The sequence below is a fragment of the Monodelphis domestica genome, chromosome 3 (assembly GCF_027887165.1).
Source record: "Monodelphis domestica isolate mMonDom1 chromosome 3, mMonDom1.pri, whole genome shotgun sequence".
NCBI classification, from domain to species: domain Eukaryota; kingdom Metazoa; phylum Chordata; class Mammalia; order Didelphimorphia; family Didelphidae; genus Monodelphis; species Monodelphis domestica.
Window position 1 is genome coordinate 11134217 of NC_077229.1, and position 23728 is coordinate 11157944.

Below are 23728 nucleotides of genomic sequence, written 5' to 3' on the forward strand. Positions count from 1 at the left end.
CCTGCTCTCCCCTACCCTTGGCTCAGCCCCTTCCAACCCGGCCCGGAGCCCAGAGCCCTTGCAGTTCTCCCCGCCTGACATCCAGAGCAGGAGATAAAGCGCTGTGTGAGCGCTCGCCATTATTGTTATTATTATAAATTGTATATTGTGCATAATATATTATAAATAAATAATTAGCGACTCTCCGGTGGGGACAAGGGACTGGGGCGAGGCCACGGGTCCAACTACCTCGTTTTACAGAGGATAAAACTGAGGGAGGCAAGGCTAAGGACGTGGCCTAAGTCACCCTGGTGCCGAGTCGGAGGCAGGATTGAAACTTGGCTCTTCTTCCCCACTCCCCGGCTCCCCTCTAGCCCCAGATGCTTTGTGCAAATGGCTTCTGCTCCCTTTGTGTCTTTGGGCCATGAGCACCGCAGCCCTCCCTCCAGTGAAGGGGTGATCCGGCGCCTTTGGACCAGTCCCCTCCGTCCTCCCCTCCCCCTCTAAGTAAATCGAAAAAGTGTGGGCTCCCAAACCTCAGGCCCCTTGTCTTTGGGATCAGGAATTCTCCAGCTAAAGGTTAAAGGCTCAGAGCGGAGCTCGGGAGAGCTGGGGGTTGGGAGGGGGAAAGGGGAGAATGGGGGAAGGGGCACCGAGGGGCTCGGCGGGGCGGCAGAGCAGCAAGAGAGCGCTAGGGGGAGTGGCCCTGTGGCGAGGGAGTGGCTCGGCTGCAGCGCGCGCTCCCGGGCTCAGTCTCGTTCTCGCGGTGCTTGGCTCGGGAGCGCCCTGGTAGCTGTCTGTGTCGATCCGCTTTCTCTGTCCGGGCCTGAGGTGCTGCTGCTCGGCTGGTGAGTCTGGGGAGCAGGGCCGGGCCTACGCGGTGGGTGGCGCCGCTCCCTCCGCCGCCACGGGGCCGGGGACGAGGCCGAGGCCAAGGAGGGAAGCGGTGCCGGGGCCGGGGTCGGGGCGGGGGCCGGGGCCGGTCGGGCGTTGAGGGACCACCAGGCCCAGCTCCCTCCCCTCCCCCATCGCCGGCCCCAGTGCGCTTGCGCGGCTCATCACTGCTGAATGGGGGCAGGGAAGGGACGGTGGCCCTCTCCCTCCCCCCCTGCTTCTCGGGCTCCGAGGCAGCCTGGCTGGAGCTCGCTTTGACCTCACTTTTTACGGGGAGCCCTAATGGACGCGGACATTCCGACCCTGGACCCGAAAGCGCCTCCCTACCTCCATTTTGTTTGCGGAGCCGGGAGCCCCACCCCCTGCCCCCAGTTTGCTGGTGGGTGGGGAACCTGAGGGTGCGACGCGGCTGGCCCTGGCTCAAGACACTGCGCGCCCCGCAGGAGCTGCCCCTCCTGCCTAGGACTGCCCCGGGCAAGAGCGCCCCTAGCCTCCATCATATCTAACGGGAGAAAAAAAGTACCCGGAGGAGCCGCAGGGACGGATTACCCACCCCCTCCTACCCCTTTCGGCCCAGGTCTTATTTCGTCCCCCCTCTCCCCCTTTTATATGGCTGCGCCTGACATCCAGAACTGGAGATAAAGCGCTGTGTGAGCGCTCGCCATCATTGTTATTATTATAAATAAATAATTAGCGATTGGCCTACATTCTCCCTTTCACCTACGAAACCCTTGTGGAAAGATCACTGACTGGTTCTGTCCTAGGCCTGAAACTGCCTTCAGTTCCTTGTCTGAGATTCAGTTTCCTCATCTGGAAAATGGGGGCAATAATACTCTTTGTTATTCCACTGACCTTAGTGTTGTGCTATCGACCTCGTGAATTTTAAAGTCTCAAACTTCAGTTACTGTCTAAAATGAAGGCCTTTTCAACTCCCAAGGCCTGTATTCCACATTCATGGGTTCTAGGATTAGAACCCGAAAGGATGCTGTGAGCCATTCTGGACTCTGTTTTTGGAGGTGGGAAGACCAGAGTTCCTAGCTGTGTAAGTCATTTAATCTCTGGCTGCCTCATTTTCCTCATCTATATAACAGGAATAATAATAGCACTTGCCCTCAGAGGTTGACCTGAGGATCAGGAGATCATGTCCATAAAAGCATTTTGTAAACTTTGAAGTGCTAGTTGCTGTTGCAAAGGGGATTCTTATGCAGGTACAGGTTGAAATAAGATCCCAGGATCCCAGATTTCTGGTTGCTAGGGACCTCAGAGGAGCAGCATCTACCTCACCATATAACCCTTAAGAGCAAATGAGAGGAGATATGGAAAAGCTCATTCCAGACCTTTACAGGCTGTGTAATTGTGAGCTTTCTGAACTTTACCTTTCTTATTTTCCCTCAGTGGATTCTAAGGGCCACTCCTAGCACAAAATCTGTGGCCCTGGTCCAAGGAAGTTGAGACCCAAACAGGGCCAATGATTTACTTGGCCAAACTTTGCCAAGGGAAGGAGTGAATAACCTGCTTTAGGATCTGAACCTAGCTCCTAATGATTCTTAAACTAATACTCCTATCTCAGAGCCAAGTGTTCAAGTGTCCTAGCTAATCACTATATTTTAAAAATTAGGCTAAATAAACAATGCCTTGTTACTGCTACCTACAGAACACAGTTGTGAGAAAGGTCCAAAATTTGATAAGTACTGTCCCTGCTCTCTTATAGATTATAACCTAATTTGGAGATCGGAAACAGAGAAATCTAAAACGTACACCTTGTTGAAACAGGTTAGAAAATTAGAAGAAATAATGCTGTGAGATCAGAAAGAGAAATTTAACCCAGGTCAGCTTCATGGAGGAGAGGTGCTCTTTGAATTGGATTTTTAAGGCTGGTAGGATTTCAGCTGGTAAAGAGTGGGTTGACAGGGACAAAACATTAAGGCAGGAAAATGGTGTTTTGGGGATAGAGAGTAGTCAGTTTTAGCTGGAGCAAAGAACTATAAGATGAGATAATGCTGAAAAAGAATCAGGATGTGATTTTGGAGACCTAGTAGCTGATGTTGTATCATGAGGGTAAAGGTCAGGGGGGAGGAGTTGGCATGTCAAAGAATGAAGATGCTGAGGAGATGATATAAAGGGAACAAAGAAGCAGGAATCCCAGGTAGGAAGAAAACTTGGTGGCTTGGAAGCCCTGAGAAAGAGAGAAGGTATATGGAAAGAGGGGAGAGTCTTCATTCCTGCCAAGAACTTCTAAAAAGATAGCTATGGGGATGAAGAAGTTTGGTGACCTTTGAGAAAAGTTTCAGTAAAATGGAAGACACCAGAGGTGTAGTTAAGTATGTTGCTAGGGTTTGAGGAGACAGTGGGTGGCATTAAGTATGGTCAGATTTGTCAGTACATTTGTCTGGGTTGGATCAGGGGAATCAAGATCCTTTTTAAGACTGAAATCAGAACATGTTTGTATAGACAACACAAACCAGTGGAAAAGGAGAGATTGAAGATCTGTGAGAAGGGCATGATTGTTGTACCAGAGGAAGTAGGACAAAGAGAGGAGGATTAATTTAAGGAAGGAAAATAGAGACCTTCCTCAGGAATAGGATGGTAGAGAGGAGAGAATGGTGGTGATGACTGAACAATTTTAAAGCATGGAGGATAAAAATTGGAGCATAACATGTTGGATTCCTTCAATCTTTTGCGAAAAGAACTGAAATCTGTGGGAACAGACCACAAATAGAACCACCTCTAGGGACCTAAGTGGAATCTATTCACCCAGAGTCACATACCTGTTATCCAAAAAGAGTGCTCCTCTTCCTCTACTCCCATTAGCAGCTAACATTTACCCAGAATCTACTCAGTGTCAAGCAGATTACAGATATCTTAGTTGATCTCATAACAAACTGGGGAGGTCGGTGCTATTGTTATCCCTATTTCACAGATGTGGAAACTGAGGCAGACAGTTTAAGATGACTTGTCCAGGGCCACACACCTAGTAGATATCTGAAGACAGTTTACACTTTGATACAATTTTTATTAATTGTTTTCTGACATTTTTTGATCTATGTTCTTTCAACCCTTGAGATGATGGGTAATATGATGTAGGTTGTATGTATGCTATTGTGCAATACATATTTCCATGTTTGTCATGTTGTGAAAGAAGATATATATTGCTTATACAAGAAAAAAAATCTTATGAACGAAATAAAGTGAAGAATGGTATGCTTCATGCTGTACTCACTCTTAGCAGTTTATGCTTTTTTCATCATGTTTCCTTTGCAGCTGTCCTGGATCCTTGCAATGCTGTTGATAGTTCATTTACGGTTGATCTTGAACATTATTGCTGGTTTTTGTGTAGAATGGTCTCCTGGTTCTGCTCACTTCACTTTGCATCACTTCCTATAGGTTTTTTCAAGTTTTTTATGATGGTCCTGTTCATTATTTATGACACAATAGTACTCCGTTACAATCATTACCACAGCTTGTTCAGACTTTCCCCAATTGATGGACATCCTTTTCATTCTCGATTCTTTGGTACCACAAAAAGGAGTTGCTAGAAATATTTTTGTACAAGTAGGTCTTTTTTCCCTATCTTTGATCCCTGGAATACAAATGTGGGAGTATTGCTGCGACAAAGGGCACACACAACTTTATGGCCCTTTGGGCATAGTTCCAGATTGCTCGCCAGAATGGTGGGATCAGTTCACAGCTTTACTAGTAGTGTATTAACGCCCCATTTTTCCCATGTCACCTCCCACATTTATCATTTCCTTTTTTTGTCATATTACCCAGTCTGATAGATGGGAGGTGCACCTCAGAGTTATTTTAATTTGCATTAAGGACTAACTATGTGCCAGAAACTATGCTAAGTGTTGGAGACTCAGAGAAAGGTGACAACAGCCCCTTTCTTCAAAGAGCTCACAGTGTGATGAGGAGTCCACTTGCAAACAACTACCTTCAAACAAGATCCATACAGGATAAAGTGGTGGCATTCTTAGAGGGAAGGCACTTGCAAGAATCCGGAAAGACTTCTTGAAGAAGGTGCGAGTTGAACTGAGACTTGAAGGAAACTAAGGGCAGCTTAATTCCCTGCTATGTGCCAAGCACTATGCTGAGTATTTGGGATTCAGCTCAGAACTAAGCTTGTATTAAGAGGCTTGGGAAGGCTTCTTTCAGAGTTTTAATGAGATAAAGTGAAAAGGGCCAGGTGGAAAGGTTAGAGTTGGAACTTCTGTCTTTGAGGCTGGAAGGACTTCAAGTCAAAGCTAAAATCCTGACTTCTAAAAGATGCCTTTCCTGATCCTTTTTTAAAACCTTTACCTTTGTTCGGTATAACAAGGGGTCTGGCCAGAGTTATAAGCAGAGAGGGGGTGGGGAGGAAGAGAGGGGAGGGGAGAGAATTCCATGCCCCACCACCCCTCCCCCCATTTTTGGGGAGACCAGCATGTTAAGTCTACCCAATGAATCATTCCATATATGGAGTCTATACATTTAAGTTTTTCTCACTAGGGGTATAAAAACATTGAGTATTTCATGGAGGGGGTTACAACAATTTTGGGAATAAAAGAGAAAGAAAAAATGATAGGCACATTGACAAAAAGCCAGTTAGGGGGCATTCCCCTTTGGCATAAGAGTTTACAATCAGGATAAGTGGTGGACTCAATCCCTATCCAAAAGTTCATGCCTAATCTCCTGATGTAGTGTGATTTCTGCAAGCATCCTTACAGCATCTTCTCCAGAAGATCCACTTTCCTGGTCCAGGCTGTTGGTGATTGTCTTTTCCTAAAATTATTTAAAAAGATCTTAAACTTTGGATTTGGGGATAATTACACAATTCCCCTCTCAGGAGTCTGACTTAAATTGGATACTGACCCGGGGCCCAAGGAGAAAAGTGGCAAGGGCTAGTCAGTCGTGGTTAAATGATTTGCCCAAGGTCACACAAGTCTGTGATCATATTTAATCCAGGACCCCCCATCTGGCTCTCTACAGAACCACCTAGCTGTCGTCCTGGTCTCTTAATTCTGGTGCCTTCCTTGTTTAACTATGTCCAATCTGACCTGTGTATAGCTTGTTATGAATGGAGTTGTTTGTATTTTGTCTCCCCTTTTAAGATTGTGAACTCCTTGAGGACAGACAGACCTTGCTGTTTGTCTGGATAAAGAATTTGGACTCTACTATTCAAGGAGTAAATCGCGTAAGCAGAGAGGCTGTCTGCTTTAATGACTAGCAAGTTATATTTGAAGTCCGGAAACTGGAATTCAAGTCCTACTTCTGACTCTTACTTGGTGGTGCTCCGGAATCCTTTAATTCTTTGCGTTGGGCAACTGTCTAAGACAAACCCTTATGGATTAGGTGGGTGGAGACTGCTTGGTGTATCCTAGAGTGGCGGTGGCGGTGGCGGTGGCGGTGGCGGTGGCGGTGGCGGTGGCGGTGGCGGTGGCGGTGGCGGTGGCGGTGGCGGTGGCGGTGGCGGTGGCGGTGGCGGTGGCGGTGGCGGTGGCGGTGGCGGCTCCTTTTACTTGTGTTTTTGGTGGTGATAAATGTAGAAGATAAGAGCATTTAAAAAGACTTGCCTTTTAACAAAGGTAGAAACAAAATGGATTTTTACTGTATTTCATTTTCAGCATAGCCCACTCCTGACTTCATCTCGGGATAACTGAGACATAAAGAAATTGAGAATCAGTGATTAAACGTACCCCCGTGTACCTTATTTTGGGTTATCTTTTTGCTTGCTGACTTTCACTTTCTATCCTCTTCTCCAAGCTTTCCTTCTTGATGCTGTGAAAAGTGTGTATTCCTTAGTGAATATTTTTTCAAGGGGAGATGGATTTGTAAAAAGTGACTCTCTTGGCTATGGAAGAAGTACTGAGATTTTTTTTGTTTTTAGTAGTAATAGTGGCAGGTCATTTCAAGCAGGAAAAAATTTTCAAGTCTCAAAATATTCCTACTAAAGGCAGCTTGATAGCGAAGCCAAAATGGCACTGGGCCTGGAGTCAGAAAGATGTGATATTAGACACTTTCTAGCTATGTGACCCCTTGACAAGTTTAACCTCTGCTAACCTCAGTTTCCTCAACTGTAAAATTAGGATGATAATAATAGCATTTAAATTAAAGCATTATTGTGAGGATCAAATGAAATTACATTTGTAAACTTCTTAGCACAGTGCCTGGCACATAGTAGGCACTAAATAAATAATTTTTTCCTGCCTTCTGTTTACTCTTATCTTGCATGTGTTTATTTATGAACATGGTTTTTCTTCCATTAGAATGAACTTAAGTGCCTTAAGTAAGTGTTTAAAGAATTCTCATTGGTTATCAATACACTCCAGTAGCTTCCAGTTGCATGTAGGATCAGATGCTCTATTTGGCATTCAAAGCCCTTTGATCCCTTTCCTACCTTTCTCTCCACCATGTACCCTTTGATCTAATGACTGTAGCCTCTTGGCCAGGGGCCCCCAAACTACGGCCTCCTGAGGCCGTGTATCTGGCTCCCACTGCACTTCCGGAAGGGGCACCTCTTTCATTGGTGGTCAGTGAGAGGAGCCCTGCATGTGGTGGCACCACAAAGCAGTGTTGCTCATGTATAGTACTACTGGTGACGGGTGAAGAGGCTTAGTGCAAAGGATTTTGTGGCTACACAATGGAAGACATCAGCATGGTGAGCAGCGATCTGGGGGAGGGGAATCCACACTGTGTATACTGCTGCCTAGTTAGGTTTTTATAGTCTAGCCCTCTAACTGTCTGAGGGACAGAGAACAGGCCCCCTGTGTAAAAAGTTTGGGGACCCCTGCTCTTGGCTGTTAAGTGAATAAGACACCCTATCTCTGGGCATGTTCTCTGGATTTTCCACCATGTTAACTTCCTCAGTTAAGACCACTGATCTCACTTCCTTTAAAACCTGGCTAAGCTTTCCCCAACCCCTCTTAAGTCTAGTGCCTTCCTTCGGTTAATTTCTTCCTATTTGTCTTATAAATAGCTTATTTGTATATATTTATTAAGCTCCTTGAGGGCAGGGACTATCTTATGCCTCTTTTTGCATTGCTAGCTCATAGCACAGTGTCTGGTGCTTTATAAATATTTATTCCTTGGTTGATTGAAGAAATGCTTTGGTGTGTAATAGTTAAAGGTGTTCATCTCTAATTTCTGCATTCCAGTCCAGTTTAGGGATAACTCAAAATTTTTGTAGACTGTCTTCTAAGATGAAATGGATTTTGAGAAGGGAATAACTCCATTGAAATCTAAGGTCCTAGTAGTATTAAAGAAAGAAGAGGAAGAGTATGCATTCTTTCTCAAAACAATAATATGTAAGAATTGTTTAAAGCCTTTAGGAAATTTGGGGAAGCCATGTTAACGTTTGAACATCTAAATCCAATTTCTTAAAATTTACATCAGGCCCCAAAGACGTGTTATGAATGCCTGCATACATTTCACCCTTAAATCTCTTTTGATTTTAGTCTTCTCATAGGAAATTCCAGAAATTGTTTAACTAGCACCTACCCATAACCATTTTTTGCTCTCAATACCACTTCTTTCTGGCCTAGGCCTAGTCTTTGAAATTAATTCTTCCCTTCCCTTTCTCCTTGCAAGTAGCATATGACCTTTCTTTAGGCTTTATTTTGAGAGTTCTGCACTATTGAAGGGAGTTTGGTTTCAACAGTGATATCTCATTGAGGTAGAAGTTACTCTTTGTACTAATTTTACTTCTTTGCAGTTTTTTAATAGTTTTGTTAATTGCCTGCTATGTGCTAGGCACTGTGCTAAGTGATTTACAAATATTCTCTCTTGATCTTCACAACAACCCTGTGAAGCAGGTGATGTTCCGATACTCAGTTTATAGTTGAGTAAATGTAGTTAAATTGACTTGTAGATTCACACAGCTAAAAAATATCTGAGACTAGATTGGAACTCATCAAATCAATGCCACCTAGCTGCAATGTCTGCAATATTTATTGATTTTTACCATATTAGAAATTGAAACAGATAAAATTTTAAAATATTTATTCATTTAAAATAATAAACCCATTACATGCCAACATGTAATATTTTTTCTGAAAATGATCATATTTTCAAAAATGCAATGAGAAGGCATTGTTTAACATATTTTTTTTATACATTTCTTTTGTATCTGGCTTAACAGAAGGTAACTAGCTTCTCATATCTGTTTCTGCATGTTGCTTGGTTGAAGTATATAAAGAGAACCTGCTCTTACTAACCTTGTTGGTAAAGGTAATGTAAGATTAAAAATTAATATCCAAATACTTCAAGTATTATTTTTATAAGATTTAATGATAATAACTTGAAGCACAGGAAAGAATAGCCTCGGTAAGGAGAAAAACTTCCTAGGCTCCACACCTGGGAAAGCATACTGTAAAGATTAAAATTTAGGGGAGACTGAGGCAGGTAGAAATTAGTTTCTCTCTGCAAGGAGTATTATATTTTTATGAGGTTTATTAAAGATTAAGGATTAAAGAAAATTCAGGATAAGAAACACATACCTAGGCCAGAGAGGCCTAGACAAGATAATCTCACATCATGGAAGAGACGCGTCTGCTCCAAAATGGAAGTCCAAAAAAGACTCAAAAGTCTTTGCAATCAGGTTAATAAATCCCTTCTCGATCTCAGCCCACGTGAGAATTCAAAGCATTCTGCGGAAGTGGAGCAAGGACTTCTGGGGATTGAAGTCCGGAGTTCGAGTCTATTTTTACAATACAGAGCCCTGGAGAAGCCCCTTGGGCAGGGTTTTCAGCAAATTTATATCCCCAAACTTCAGAATGCAACATACAAGGATGCTGGGTAAATGTAGTTCAGGTGTATCAAATTTTTATTTGCACAGTAGGAATATTTTACTAGTTATCCTATAGCTTAATATTATTTTGGCCTCAGGGATGCTCAGGGATCTGAGGATTGCATATTATAAATCACTGCTCCACACCACATTACTTCTTAATATCTTTTTGTTATAGGAGTGTTAAAACAAAATAAGGCAGAAAATTTACAAATTATAGAGCTAAGTAATTCTGGTCCCAATGCCATCTTTAGAAAGCAAAACCTTGTTCTTTTCTTTCTTAGATTCTACTTCTTGACTGGGTTCAGCCATTTAATTCCTGGGCAGGCCAGCTATTCAAGTTCAAGGTTTATTTCTTGTTGATTTTATTGAGAAAGATTTTTTAGTGAGTAGGAATCTAGGTCTCCCCAGAATATGTTGTTTTAAGGATAGAAGTCCAGAGCTTCCAGCATACTGTATTATTTTTTGACCTTCCCTTCCCAGGGAAATCACATTTGACTCTTGGACTCAGACTCCATCAGTGTCTGACTTCATTCCAGTCACTTTTCTTGGAGGTTGGCCATTCCATATGAACCCTTTAAGCTATATCCTAGAACTTGCATTTAGGCAGTGGGAATGATACGACAAAATGTAAATTTTACGGAGATTTCTATTTTCTATTCTTGGAGTTGTGCTCGTGTACTTCTCTTCTTGGTGAAGATACCATCTTTGCCTTAGAATTCAAGGCCTCTTTTTTAGAGGCTAAGAAGCCAGGCCTGGATGATTCCCCTACCAGACTGACCCTGTCTTTTTGTTGTACTGCCCTTGGCTCCCATTTTATTGGTGCTAGAAGAATCTGTCACAATTTCTTCGACTATCCCTCCTTGACCACCTTCCACCTAGACCTACTCTGCTTTCATACTTGCTTCCTATAACTCATATACCATCATAACCCCTGTTCTCAACCACCATTTCCATGGAACACCTTACTAGAGATCTAGTAATTAGAACAACTTCTCAGACAACACATACCAGAACACTCCCTAACAGGAAACAGTAGGATAGCATCGGTACTATGTCCCCAGAAAGTGATTAAATAGTTGGGATTGAATTCTTTGAGGCTGTGGATGGTGCTTAGTAGTGGTCATACCCTGTAGAATTGCACTCTTTCAGTAATTGAAACCTATTTTGTGAGCACCAGAACTCAAGAAAACTTGTCTTAATGAAATTTTGTTTTTTTCCTTAATTTTACTTGAAACTTCCCAAGAGGTAGCTGGCAGTGACAAAGTTAAAAATAATGTGAAATAGGCCAGGGACAGTCTATTCAGAAGTGCACACCATAGAAGGAAAAAAACCAGTAGTTGCCAGGCTTTCCAACAGGCTAATGACTATTGTTGGATGTCAGATTTGCTTGTTAGTCTCTTGGCAACCCTTTTGGGTCATGTAGTACTCATTGGCTGATCCGATAAAAGAACCTTCGAAATCATCTGTAAAGACTTTTTGTTGTTTTGTTTTGCATTTATAAAACTCAGAAGCTGTTTGGATGACTCTAGTCTTTAGCTTCTATGAGAATTGAGGGCAGAATATTAAATGATCACTTAGTAAACAGGAAGTGGCAGAACTCAAGGGTATTTGGGGTTGGGAATTAGTGGTTTTCAGGACATCCTCCTGCTGGGCTCCCTTGGGAAATTTGGTGTTCCTGGAGAGGGAAGTCTGAGAGCATTGTTGTGGGAGCTAACAAATCTAGGGTCTCATTCAAATTGTGCTCAGCCCTCACATCCCTCCCTCATTCCCCTAATGTGATCCTACCCAAGTCACTGTCTTTGGGAGCCTTCTCTTCCTTCCTCTTTTAACTCAGGTGGTTGAACTGAATGATCTCAAGAGACCTTCCAGAAAGGTTTGGGTATCTTGGGGAGAAAGTGTCTGAGACAAGTCCTCTTTATTTTTCCCCCTTTTATTCTGGTTTAAGAGAGACAACTAGAAGGTGTTGTGAATAGAAGGATAAATTCAGAATCACGAAGACCTTAGGTCTTGATTCAGATACTTAATGACCCTGTGACACTAAAACCACCCAGTCTTCTTTAGTTTCTCAGTCTTAAATGGGGATAATAATAGTACCAACTTCTAGAGTTGTTAAGATCAGATTAAATAGCATACATGTATAAAGTGTTTCACAAGCCATAAAGCACTATATAAATGCTGTTATCATGATGCAGGATTTGAACTTGGGAAGTCAAGAAGAGTTGGTACTTAATTTCCGCATTAGAATTTCATTTTGGAGGTAGGTAGGTGGCCCAAGTGGATAAAGAGCCAGGTCTGAAGACTGGGAGATCCGGGATTCAAATTTGGCCTCAGACATTTCCTAACTGTGTAACCCTAGGCAAGTCACTTAACCCAGATTGCCTAGCCCTTACAATCCTTCTGCCATGTGTGGAACTGATACTTAATATGGATTCTAAGATGGGAGATAGATTTTAAAAAAATAGAATCTTACTCTGTAAAACTAAGATGTTTTAAACCAACTTTTGGCAAAATACTTCATGTGCTAGTTTCAAGGATCATTCTGTTATCAATTAAGAACATTTATTGAGCCCCAAGTACTTCTTAAACTAGGTCCGAGGGATACAGGCAGAAGTGAATCCTTGCTCTCAAGGAACTTAAATCAGCCAAGATGTTTATATACATAATATTTAGATAATATTAAATTTACAAAGTAGGTGCAAGGTGATGATGGAAAGCCTCCCAGAGAGGGTGACACTTCCCCTGAATCTGAAAAGGAACAAAGGATTCTCAGAGGTAGGTTTGAGGAGGGAGTTAATTCTAGGCACTGGACCCAGCTGTTGCAAAGACATGGATATGGGAAATGGGAGTACCACATTAGAGGTCCACTTTGCCATTTGTCATTGAAAGGGACTAATACATAATAAGGATGGGAAGTCAGGTTCCGGAGGCAGCTGGTGGCACAATGGATAGGGTGTTGAGCCTGGAGTCTGGAAGAGCAGAGTTCAAATCCAACTTCAGAAACTTACTAGTTTGTGTGACCCTGGGCAAGTCCCTTGACCGCTGTTTGCCTTGGTTTCCTCAACTTAAATGGGTCTATTGAAAACATTTGCCTCAGGGCTGTTGTGAGCAATAAATGAAATTAAACTGTGCAAAACATTTAGCACAATGCCTGGCACATTCCCTCCTTCCTCTTCTCTCTCAGGACAAAATGTGAAGGGCTTTAAATACTAAATAGAATCCTTTGTTTTTGATCTTAGCACAGATCTGTGGCCACTGGAGTTGACTGAGTAGGGTAGGCCTGAGTAATGTTTAAGGAAAGTTTCTTGTATAGATGATGAACTGGATTGGGGAAGTCTTGAAGAAGAGAGACACTTTAAGAGACTAGGAAAATTTTTGCCAAGGAGTGGAAGTGGTGAGATCCAGAACTAGGGTGGTAGCTGTTTGGAGAGAAGCAGAGAGACGTTGTGGAGATAGAAAAGACAAGAATCAGCAGCTAATTGGAATATGTGAGGCCAGTGAGAGTGAGGAGTTCAGATGATAAGGAGGACTTCAAACTGGTGGTGCATTGGACAGAAATCAAGAAGTTTGGAGGGGAATAGGGTATGTGGAATGATAACGAAAGCAGGATGTGGGCACATAAAGCTAATATTTTCCTTGGAAATGAAGAATAGTTTTCTGAAAACCTTGAATGAATATTTAACTGAGATATTTTGTCATGTAGACTGTCAGTAACTGCCTTAGGCTGAAAACTTGAGGCACTGGTGTTCCCCATAAATGCCTTTTCCATGGAAGAACCTCAGTTTGGCTCCAGTGGAATTCTGATTGAAAACAGAAGTATTCTGAAGAGTTCATCTTAATGATCTTGATACAAAATTAATCTCCAAAATTGAATGAATTAACTTATTTGGTAATTAACTGTACTTGATCATTTTCAGCTTAGACAATGCCTCACAGATACCCCAGTTGACTTTTGATCTAATTGTTACTCAGATAGACTGACTGGGCTGACTGGGCTAGTTACCGCCAGAAGTGTCTGCTGCTTCAAACCTTATCTAGTCAAGAGATCATAAAACCATGTCATCCAGAAAGGGAAGGATGTTTTTCTTCCTGTTATTGCAGAAGTCCATGACTTGGGATCATAGAATCATTTGCTAATGAGCATTTTATTAAGCATTTAACTATGTTCCAGATAAAAAGAAATGAGGAAGAAAATATTTTCTATGTTCAAGGACCTTATGTCCTAATGAGAGAGGCTACATGTTGATAGCCAAATAATCAAAATAAATTATTATTATGGGGCAATAATAATACATATAGTTTAAGTGGGAGATAATCGAAGAACAAAGACAGTAGCAGTGGGGTCAGAAAACCCCCCTTGTAGAAGGTGGGATTTAAGTGAGTCTTAAAGGGAAGCAGGAGGTTGAGGTTGAAGAGGAAGAGTATTCCAAGAATGGAGACCAGTGAAAAGACATTAAGAAGACTGGAAAGATAGGAAGGGGGCCTCATTGTGAAGAGCTTTACATGCTCAACAGAAGAGTAATAAGGAGTCACCACTGTTATTGAGTAGGGGAGTGGCTTGGTCAGACTGGCCCTTTAGGAAGGGACCTTAGATTTCCATCTAGTTCTGCTCTCCTATTTGTTGAAAAAGCTGTTTGCCAGCTTCACACAACTAGCTAGTATCAGTCCATTCAATCTAAGCTTTGAACCCTAGCCCGGAGCTCTTTTGTGATGACAAGTCTGATGCTCCATGTACCTCTCATTCTTAACAAATCATCATCTTGATCTTTGCTCAAAGTTCTCAAATGAGGAAGAATTCTGTCTCCAAGCAGCCCATACTACTTGTTGTTAGGAAATGTCCTATTAAATTTAAATCTGTCTTTTCAGCTCCTGGACCCCCTAAAATATTCTTAATTCTCTCTGGAGCCAAGCACAAGTTTAATACTATTGCATGAACTCATGGACCTCCACCAATTTGATAACCCGCTTCTGAATAATTTACAGTTTATCTTTATGTCACCCAGACTAACCTCAATAGGCTAGTTGTATTTTGACCAGGCAGAGTACATCAGGGCTCTTTCCACCATATTTTGGGAAGCTGTATGCCTTTCTTTTCAACAAAGAATCTCATTTATCTTTTTTGGTTTTCATATTACATTGTTGATTCATCAAACTTGTAGTCTGCTGAACCCTTGAGATATTTTTCATATAAACTGCTGTTACGTTTCTTGTCCTGTACTTGTGAATTTTATATTTTTAATTCAAGTGTAAGACTCTAAACTTATATATGTTGCATTTCACTTTACATTCTCTTGGCTCTGGAACTCATCTTCTTGAAATGCCATTCCAGAGTCAGAGAAAGTAATATAAACTAACTGGGCTTTATCTGACTAATTCCTTAAATACACATCCCTGCAGTAGAAGTTGTTGTTGCTGATATTCAGTCATTTCAATCGTGTCTGACTCTTCATGACCCTATTTGGGCTGAGGGTTTGGCAAAGATACTGGAATGGTTTGACATTTCCTTCAGCTTATTTGTCAGATGAAGGAACTGAGGCAAATAGGGCTAAATGACTTGCCTGGGGTTACACAACTAGGAAGTGTCAGAGACCAGATTTTAACTCAGACAGATGAGTCTTCCTAGATTGACTTTAGGCCCATCACTCTATCCACTATGCCACATAACTGTCCTCGGTTAAGGTAAGGGGGATTGGGGCAAGGGTGGTAAACAGATCGGTTGCACAGTGTCTCGAGTTATGTTCTAATGTGGGAATCCTTCCTCTGTCATCTGTATAGCTTCTGTGTTTCTTCCTTCATGGCCTTGTATTCTCTGCCCTGATTGTTGTGAGTTCAGTGCAGATCTTCTTGTAGTTCATTTCCTCTTGGTTTCTTCTGAGTCTGTTTCCTTCTGGAATCTTTGTTTCTTATTCCTTATTCCTGCTGTGTTTCCAAGAACTGCTTTCTTCTGGGTGTTTTCTTTGTCCAGATGGCAGGGCAACTTGATTTCAGACAATGTGATTGCAGTGGAAAGAGCCTCAAGTCAAATACTAGCTTTGCTACTTACTTGCCTATGTGATCTTGAGCAAATCACTAATCTTTGATCCTCAGTTTCCTTTTCTGTAAAAGAAGGGGTTATACTTAAATGATGTCTTTTCAATCTTCAAATCTGTGAATTTTATTTGAGGAAAACTCCTCTTCTTCACCCCTCATACTCCCTTATGGAAAGAACAAGAATATCATTAATTAGGTTAAATAGATTTCATTTTAAGTTGCCTTTTCACCCCCTTAGCCCCTTATACATGATCTGGCATCATCAATCAGTCTATTAGAAAGCATTTGGGGAACACTCATGGTCCAATATATCAGGTTCTCTGGATCCTTTCAACTCTTACTGTTATTATCCCTCAACAGTGTGTTACCTGCATATTTGATAAGCGTTCTATTTATGGCTGTATCCAAGTCATTGATGAAAATGTTAGAGCCAAGCAAAGATCTTTGGTCTACTTCCTTGGGACCCTCTTTTCAACTTGACACTAAGCTGTTTTAATGATTGATTGACCTTTTGGGTCTGTACATTCAACCAGTTCTAAATCTGTGGTATTGTCCCCTCAGGTTGCCTACATTTCTGCAAAGGTGGCATTGCTGAGATAAACTACTGCAATCTCAATCTCCTTACTAATGTAGTAACCCTGTCAACACTAATGAACTTAGTTTGGCCTGTGAAGTGAAGCCATATTGGCTTTTTGTAATCATTTCCTAATCATTTCTTTGATAAAACATTCTAGAAATTTCCTAAGCTTAACTCCCTGGCACACATTTTTCAGGCCTCATTCTCCTTCTGTTTTTGAAAACTGAGATAAATATTTGCCCTTCATTCAGTCTCATGATTTCTCTTTTCTGCTCCAGTTTCCTGAGATCCCTAACCTAGTGATTTAGCAGTGAACATGTTCTAGATTTTTAACTACCTTGGGATGTAGCTTATCTGAGCTTACAAATTCATTAGTAACAGCCAGATATTCTCCTAGTGTCTCTTGATAAGTCTATGGTTTCAACTTCCTTTTGTTCCTTTTTGTTCTGTTCTTTCCATTTCCCCGAAAAAAACATTCTCTTGGGCATAGAAGGCGAGAAGGAAAATAAATAACCAAATTTAGTCTGCCTTCTCTGATTTCTGCTACTTTGTCCAGCCTACCCTAAACAGTGGTCCCTTTTCTTCTTTGAGATTTCTTTTTTCCACAATATATTAAAATCCAACCAACCAGGCTTCTTTGTTGTCTGGCTTTCTTCTCCTCTATTAGCTCATTTTAAGGTTTAGAGCTTTTGATCTTGTGCTTTTTGTTCTTTTTTACCTTTCATTGTGCTCTAAGATGAGGTATACTGGTGGTCAGTTGTGGCTGAAGCTAGCAGCATATTCCTCATGCAAGAGAGAGACAGGTTTGCCATTCTGGAAAATTTAGGCCTATAGAATACTGAAAAGAGAGCTGCTATACATTTTTATTGTGTTTTTATTTAAATTTTTAACATTCATTTAAAAAAATTTTAAGTTCCAAATTCTCTCCACCTAGCTATTCACATGCATTGAGAAGCCAAACAATATGATACTTATTATGTATGTATGTGAAATAATTCCCTCACCCCAACCAAGGCAAGAAAAATATAATAGAAAAAAATATGCTTCATTCTGCACTGAGAGTCCATCAGTTTTCAGAGCATCCAGAGAGACCATTAGGTTATTGGAATAGAAAATTGGATAAAATAGATATTGTAAAGAATCAATAGGACTTAATTAATTAAATGTGGAGGATAAGGAAGAGTGAAGTATCAACAATGACTCCACGGTTGTGATCATGGAGGATTGAATGTTTGGTGCTACCTGCCTGAGTTTTCTCCTAATATTCAGATAATAACTTTCTTGGTTGTGTTCCAGGATAATAGATTTAGACTTGCAGACAGCTTTAGAGGATCCTCTGAATCCTACAATCCTCTTGTTTTATAGGGGAGGAAACAGAAGTGCAGAGGGAAAGTGACTTGCCCTTATTCACACAGGCAGTAACCCTCAGTGACAGGATGGATGGCTAAGATGGATGACAGAACTGATATCTAAAATAGCTTGGTAAACCAAGGTAAATCACATGAAATTTAGTAGGAATAAATGAAGAGCTCCCCACTTGGATTCTAAACATGTTCACAGATGGGAGAAATAACACTTCTGTAAAATGAGTCAGCATTGTCGTTTTGGCTTCAGAAAAAAAAATGGTAGTATTCTAGAGTGCATTAAGAAAGTTATAGTGCTAACAACAAATGAGATACTTGTTAACCTCTACAAATCCAGCCATATTGAGACTGCTGTGTTTCATTCTGGGTTCTGTTATGAGTACAATTACCTCAAGAGACTGATTTTAGGGTAAGAATAATAGTTTGTTAATTTTATCAGTTTTATTGGTTAGGTTAGCATCACAACTGATAAAATTACATGGCTGTTCATGGTTGTCTCTTATGACTATGTATGATCTGACTTGGGTCAGGCAGCATTTAATAAAGAGATTTTTAGAAAGTCATTTTTGAGTTATTACTGAGGAAGTTTTATACTTGACTGTAAACCTATCCTTTTGCCTTCTAGAATACTGTGTTCTGAGGACTGAACCTTTAATGTAAAGGTTACTATTTATATGTGATCCTGATTGTGATTCTTTAGTACTTGAATTCTTTCTTTTTGACTGCTTGAAATAGATATCTTTTTTAAACTAGAAGCTCTGGATTTGGGCTTAAGGTTTCTTTCAAGAGGTAATTTATGAATTCTTTATATTTCTCCTTTGTCCTCTGATTCTAAGAGATCTGAGAAGTTTTCTTTTAACATTTCTTGAAATAGGATGTCTAAACTCAATTTTTGGAAATAGTTTTCAGGTAGTCCATAAGCAAATACTGTGATAAGTGCTGGAGATACTAAGAAAGGCAAAAGATAGTCCTTGCCTTCAAGGAGCTCCCAGTCTAATGAAAATAGTCCAATAATTCTTTAATTTTGATCTTTATTTCAGGTCATTTTTTGCTATGAAGCTATACTAAACATTTTCGCTTTTTCCAGACTTTTGACCGTTTTCATACTGTGAATTTTAGATGTATTCCACCCTGCTTAGTCTTTAGAATTCTAGCAACCAGAAATGTATACACCCCCACTTAAGGATTAACTGTAGGGGAGGATGGCCTATGACTGACATGTGTTAGCAAGTGACAAATAGGAAACTATTGACTGACCCCCTGGGCTGTCCTAAGTCAAGCTTAAGCTACCATTGGTACATGTGAGATGCAGGAAGTGATGTAAAGAACTGCCTATGTATTTTGTGTCACTTCCTGTGAGCTCTCTCTCAGCAGCGTTGGGAGCTCTTGGCGGCATTGGGAGCTCTCAGTGGCATTTGGCATTTTGCTGCTGTGGTGAGATTACTGGGAGAAGCTTTGTAGTGTGGTTTAGGTGAGGCTTCTTCCCTGAGAGACCTTGGTGAGTAAATCAAGACTTGATTCCTCCTTTCCTTGACCTCCTGAAAGGCACTATCCTTCAAGGAGGCCCTCATTTTGGAGACCTCGTGGCTGGAAGCTGAGCTAGATTTACTCTTCTGAGAAGGCCCCTTGGCTGAGGCCTCTGAACTCCCTTTGACTTACTCCAGGCTGTAGAAAATCTCTTACCTTTACCCTGTTCTCCTTCTTAATTTTTTCCTTCTATTGTAATTAAACCACCATAAAAATCCCAAACTGACTTGAGTATTATATTGGGATTGAATTTAAATCCCTGGCGACCACTAATATAATATATTCAGTCAATAACCCTAAATTTTACCCTTAACAGTCTGGCTAATCCATGAAGGTTGTGACGAGTACCCTCAAGTTTCTGTGAAACTTTTCTTTCCTCCTTTATTACTGCCTCAAGTCAGTCTTTTAAGCATCTAACTCAGCAGTTCAAAACACAGCTGCGAGATCAGGTGAGTATAAAACATTTTTCTCTTTTCTCTTTTCTCCTTAATTTGAATTGAACACAGCTTTTTTTTTTTTAACCTTAATCGACAGGACCCTGAGGTCTTAGCCAGGGAAGCTGTTTCCAGATCTTCCTTCCCATAGGGAACAAACAACCCAATTAGCCAATCCTCACTGACATTACTAGCTGGCTAGATTATTCTTAACTAGTGGTGAGGAAAACCTGGAGAAAGTTTTGGCCTTGTCCTGCTCCTGGAGGTCTACTTTCTTTTTTTTTTCCCAAGCTCCAATGTGTCTCTAGTTTTTAAATTTAAGTGAGAAGTAAAAAACCTGGTGAGACCAGCTAGGAAAAGTGGAGGCTTCGCTCAAAGAGGGAAACAGTTTTACTCTGAAGGGGAAGGAGAGAAGGCTTGTGATGCCTCCCAAATTAAACAAAAACTAAGCCTTAGCCTCAGGCAAAAGACTTTGTTTTCTGTCCTTCTTTGGCCTAGAGGAGTTTATTGGATTAAAAGGCTCTTAAAAAGGACTACACCCAGATCTTTTGTTTTCACTCCCTGATTTTAACCCCTAGCCAGGAGCGACATCTACTGACTAAAACCAGAATTATAAATAATTTAAAAAAGGTGTGTATATATATACATACATACACACACACATATATAAATGAATACTACATCCTATGAAATTTTCATGGCGTTTGAAAAATTAGGGACACTAAAGATTTCAGAATGCCTCCCATTTCTTATGTCCTTAGGTCATTTCATTTTTATATTCCTAAATATTGTGACAAGAAATGCTACCTTGAGAAAATTTGAAGCTAAAATTCAGGAAAACATACAAAACCAATTGGATAAATATTTCTCACAGGGTCAAATGTTAAATTCTGACCCCACCCAAAACATGTCTGACCCTTACAAATCTGCTTCTGAACCTCTAAATGAGGAAATTCCTTTTCCCGAAATGGAGATGGACAACACTTTTCTTATAGCCCAGCTGCCAGACTGCTTCTCTCGTGGTCTCTCTGAAAATCTTGGCTGAACTTACTTCCCGAGACCCTTCTCCTGAAATCCCAACTTCTTCTGAAGTACCAGTTTCTCCTATTCCTTCTCCCACCCAAAAACCAATTCTAGCCCCAAGGAAATTTCGTCCTTCTAAGGAAACTCCTTCTAGTCTAACTGACTCACACGTACCAAATTCAACTAGAAGCTTTTTTCCCCTAAGAGAAGTACCTGAAATAGGACACAATGGGGATGTGGTGACTCTAAGGCACCATATACTGTTTACTCCCCAAGAAATAAATGAATTCACACAAAATGTTCCTACATGTGAACAAGATCTCTTTATGGTAACAAAAAAGATGACAGACATATTTTTCCAGTATAATCCATCTTACAAAGACATTGAAAACTTACTCCAGGCTTTCTTAAAGGAACGTGAGAAAAATAAAATAATATCTCATGTTAATGAGAAATTCTTGTGTTTTTTTTGGCTTTTCTTTAATCTATTCCAATTTTTAGATAGTTTGTTGCTTGGGCAAGTTTTGTACCTCTTGTGCCTAGCTACTGATTCATTTTTAATTCTTCCATAGCTTTCATTTATTTTCCATTTTTTTCTCTATAGCATTCTGATTTTATGTATAAGAATATTTTAAAACAATTTTAAAATCTCTTTATCTGGTCTGGCAATAGTAGTTGAATTTGTGCCCAACTACATTTTTCTCTAAGCCTTTTTCTTTTCTTTTCTTTTTTTTCTGACTTTAGACTTTGTGTTAGAGCCAGACTTTGCATACCACTGAAAAGAAAGTCTTGGGTTTACTTCTGCTGCTGATTTCTTGGGAGGCTCTCAAAGATACCCCTGGCTGAGGACCTATAAGTTTTCATTGTTCCCAGAGTGGTGTGATCACATTCTCTGTAGTTTAAGTTCTGCAGGAACCTGACCTGAGTTTTGGGTCTTGACTGACTGATATTTGCTGCTGAACTTGGCTTCTGTCAGCCTGCTCGAAAATCATGCTGATTTAATGACAGAAATATAGGTTTCTCTTTTGTTTGAGCTTGCCCTGGTTATTCTCTAGGTTTGAGGGACTGAAACCCTGCTCTGCTCCAGAGTTCCAACAACATGATTGGTTGCATAGGAGAACAATATGATTCATTGGAAGTTGGGAATGAGGGGCTAGCAACAACCTTTCCTGTGACTAAGGAATGTTCATTGTTTGAGGCCACCTGCAAGGTCAGAGATTGTATATCAGACATCAGCATTAGTATTAGCAGATAACAGAATTTCTAAATCTAATTCATTACAGGCCAGTTGAATTTCCAGACTAAGTTACGAGACAGAGAACCATGACTTAGTTATAGGATAAAATCAACTAACTGTAAGTAGGGTCAATAAAAATGATCAGAATCAATTCAATCTCACCTACAAAATGTGTCTCATAGCTATTATATAATGTATACCTGGAGGTGTAGTATATATGTTCTTGATGTAATTTTCAGGGGCTTACTTTTTTTAATAGGGTTGGGGGAAGAATGTTCATTTATAAAAAGTAGTCAGATAAAAGTTTTTCTTCCCCTTTGTGTGTTTGATTCCTGAAGTATATTATAGGAAAGGAGCTAGTTCCACATCAGACATAAATGAGAGCCATCTAGATGTAGCCAGGAGTTAGCACAGTGGGTACAGACACTGAAGAAAATTTGCACATGGATCTGAAGGGAGACCTGTACCATGTTTTTTGGCCTTCAAAGGGAATGAGTAATTTCTAAATATAGAAGCTGAGAGAGATTGATGTATCAGGAAATATAAAAGTAAGTGCCAGAAGAAGGGTTTCCATCTATGTACACAAACATAATGAGGAGCAATCTCAAGCCTTGTCTTTCATTGATTTTGAGTTGTGTAAACTGGGCATGTTCTAATGAGAAAGTTCATTTTCTAAAGAGCTCCAGGCACATAGGACAATGTTACAGGTCACAAGGACTATAGATTTTTAAAAGAATGAAGGCAAGTGTTCTTGACTATCCATGGTCTTGAACAATAGGTTTTTTCTCTGTATTTTTGTTGTATGAACAAAATTCTTTTCATGGTTAATGCTTCTAGCGGAGCTCAGGTCTCTTTTTGGGAAGCAAAACAAGCCAGGTACTTAATTTCCCAGGGTTTCTGTGTTTGGAAGTAGGAGCCAGAGAGATTTCATGTGAGTAAATCTCCTAGGTTGTATCTCAGTCTTTTTTGTTAGGAAGGATGCTCCAATGTCAGGGTTACAGTTCTAATGTTATCTGGTTATTGAGGAATAATAGCAATCCTCAAAGTTCTTAGTCATATAGGTAGAGGAATTTCTCGATGAGGAAGCTCCCTCTCAATTTTTTCCATGGTTAATGTACATATCTATATATAGAGAGAGTGCTGGAGATGGAGGAAGGAAGAACTTGGTTCAGATCTTGCCCTAATGACTAACTTCCCATTGTGACTCTAAGAAAACTAGAGAATTACTGTCAGCCTCAGTTTCTTCACCTGTAAAATGGAAATAATAATAGCACCTTCCTCAGTTATTGTGAGGCTCTTGTGAGATAATATGTCATGTGCTTTGCAAAACTTAAAAGAAGTATTCATAGATAGGCTTGTACTCTCTCTCAGTCTGACTGATGGAGGTTCGACCCAAGAGACAAATGAGACCAGAGACCATACAGCAAGGTTTATTTGAAGCAGCAAGGGGGTCCAAGGCCAAGAGGATTAGTGAAAAGGTCCCATGGGGGGGAGGGGAAGAGGCAGCAAGGGGGAGGAGTTTGATGCCAGGAGAGGTGGCTGCAGACACCTGTGGAGGCGAGGGAGGGGGAAAGAAGCAGCAAGGGTGGGGATCCAATGCCAAGAGAATTGGTGAGGCAGTTCCATCTGAGTGGGGGGAGATATAGGGTCTCATAGGTTTGGGGAGGAAGGGGGTGTAGGGAACAAGGCAACTTAGATTAATCTCATTGGTTGTTTCTGGGGGTGGAGCAGTTCTTAGGAGTGCAATGATTCAGACATGGTACAGTCAGACTACTTGTTCATCTTAGACCTATCAGGTTAAGGAACAAAGAGTTTCAGTGTTCTGCCACATTGCTCTTTTGATTGCTCCTTACCACCACAATGCTGAACCTGTACACAGATCTTTTCTCAGGCAACTTT

The 23728-nt window shown here is 40.9% G+C and overlaps 1 protein-coding gene across 1 annotated transcript in view; it reads left to right on the forward strand.

Annotated features, from left to right (window-relative positions):
* The first annotated feature begins 674 nt into the window (after positions 1 to 674).
* The window catches only part of LOC103105813 (zinc finger protein 345), a 30332-nt gene continuing 7278 nt past the window's right edge, over positions 675 to 23728 (forward strand). Inside the window, exon 1 of the mRNA XM_056821295.1 lies at positions 675 to 827. The gene's annotated coding sequence lies outside the window, so the exon portion shown is untranslated. The remainder of the gene's footprint in view (positions 828 to 23728) is intronic.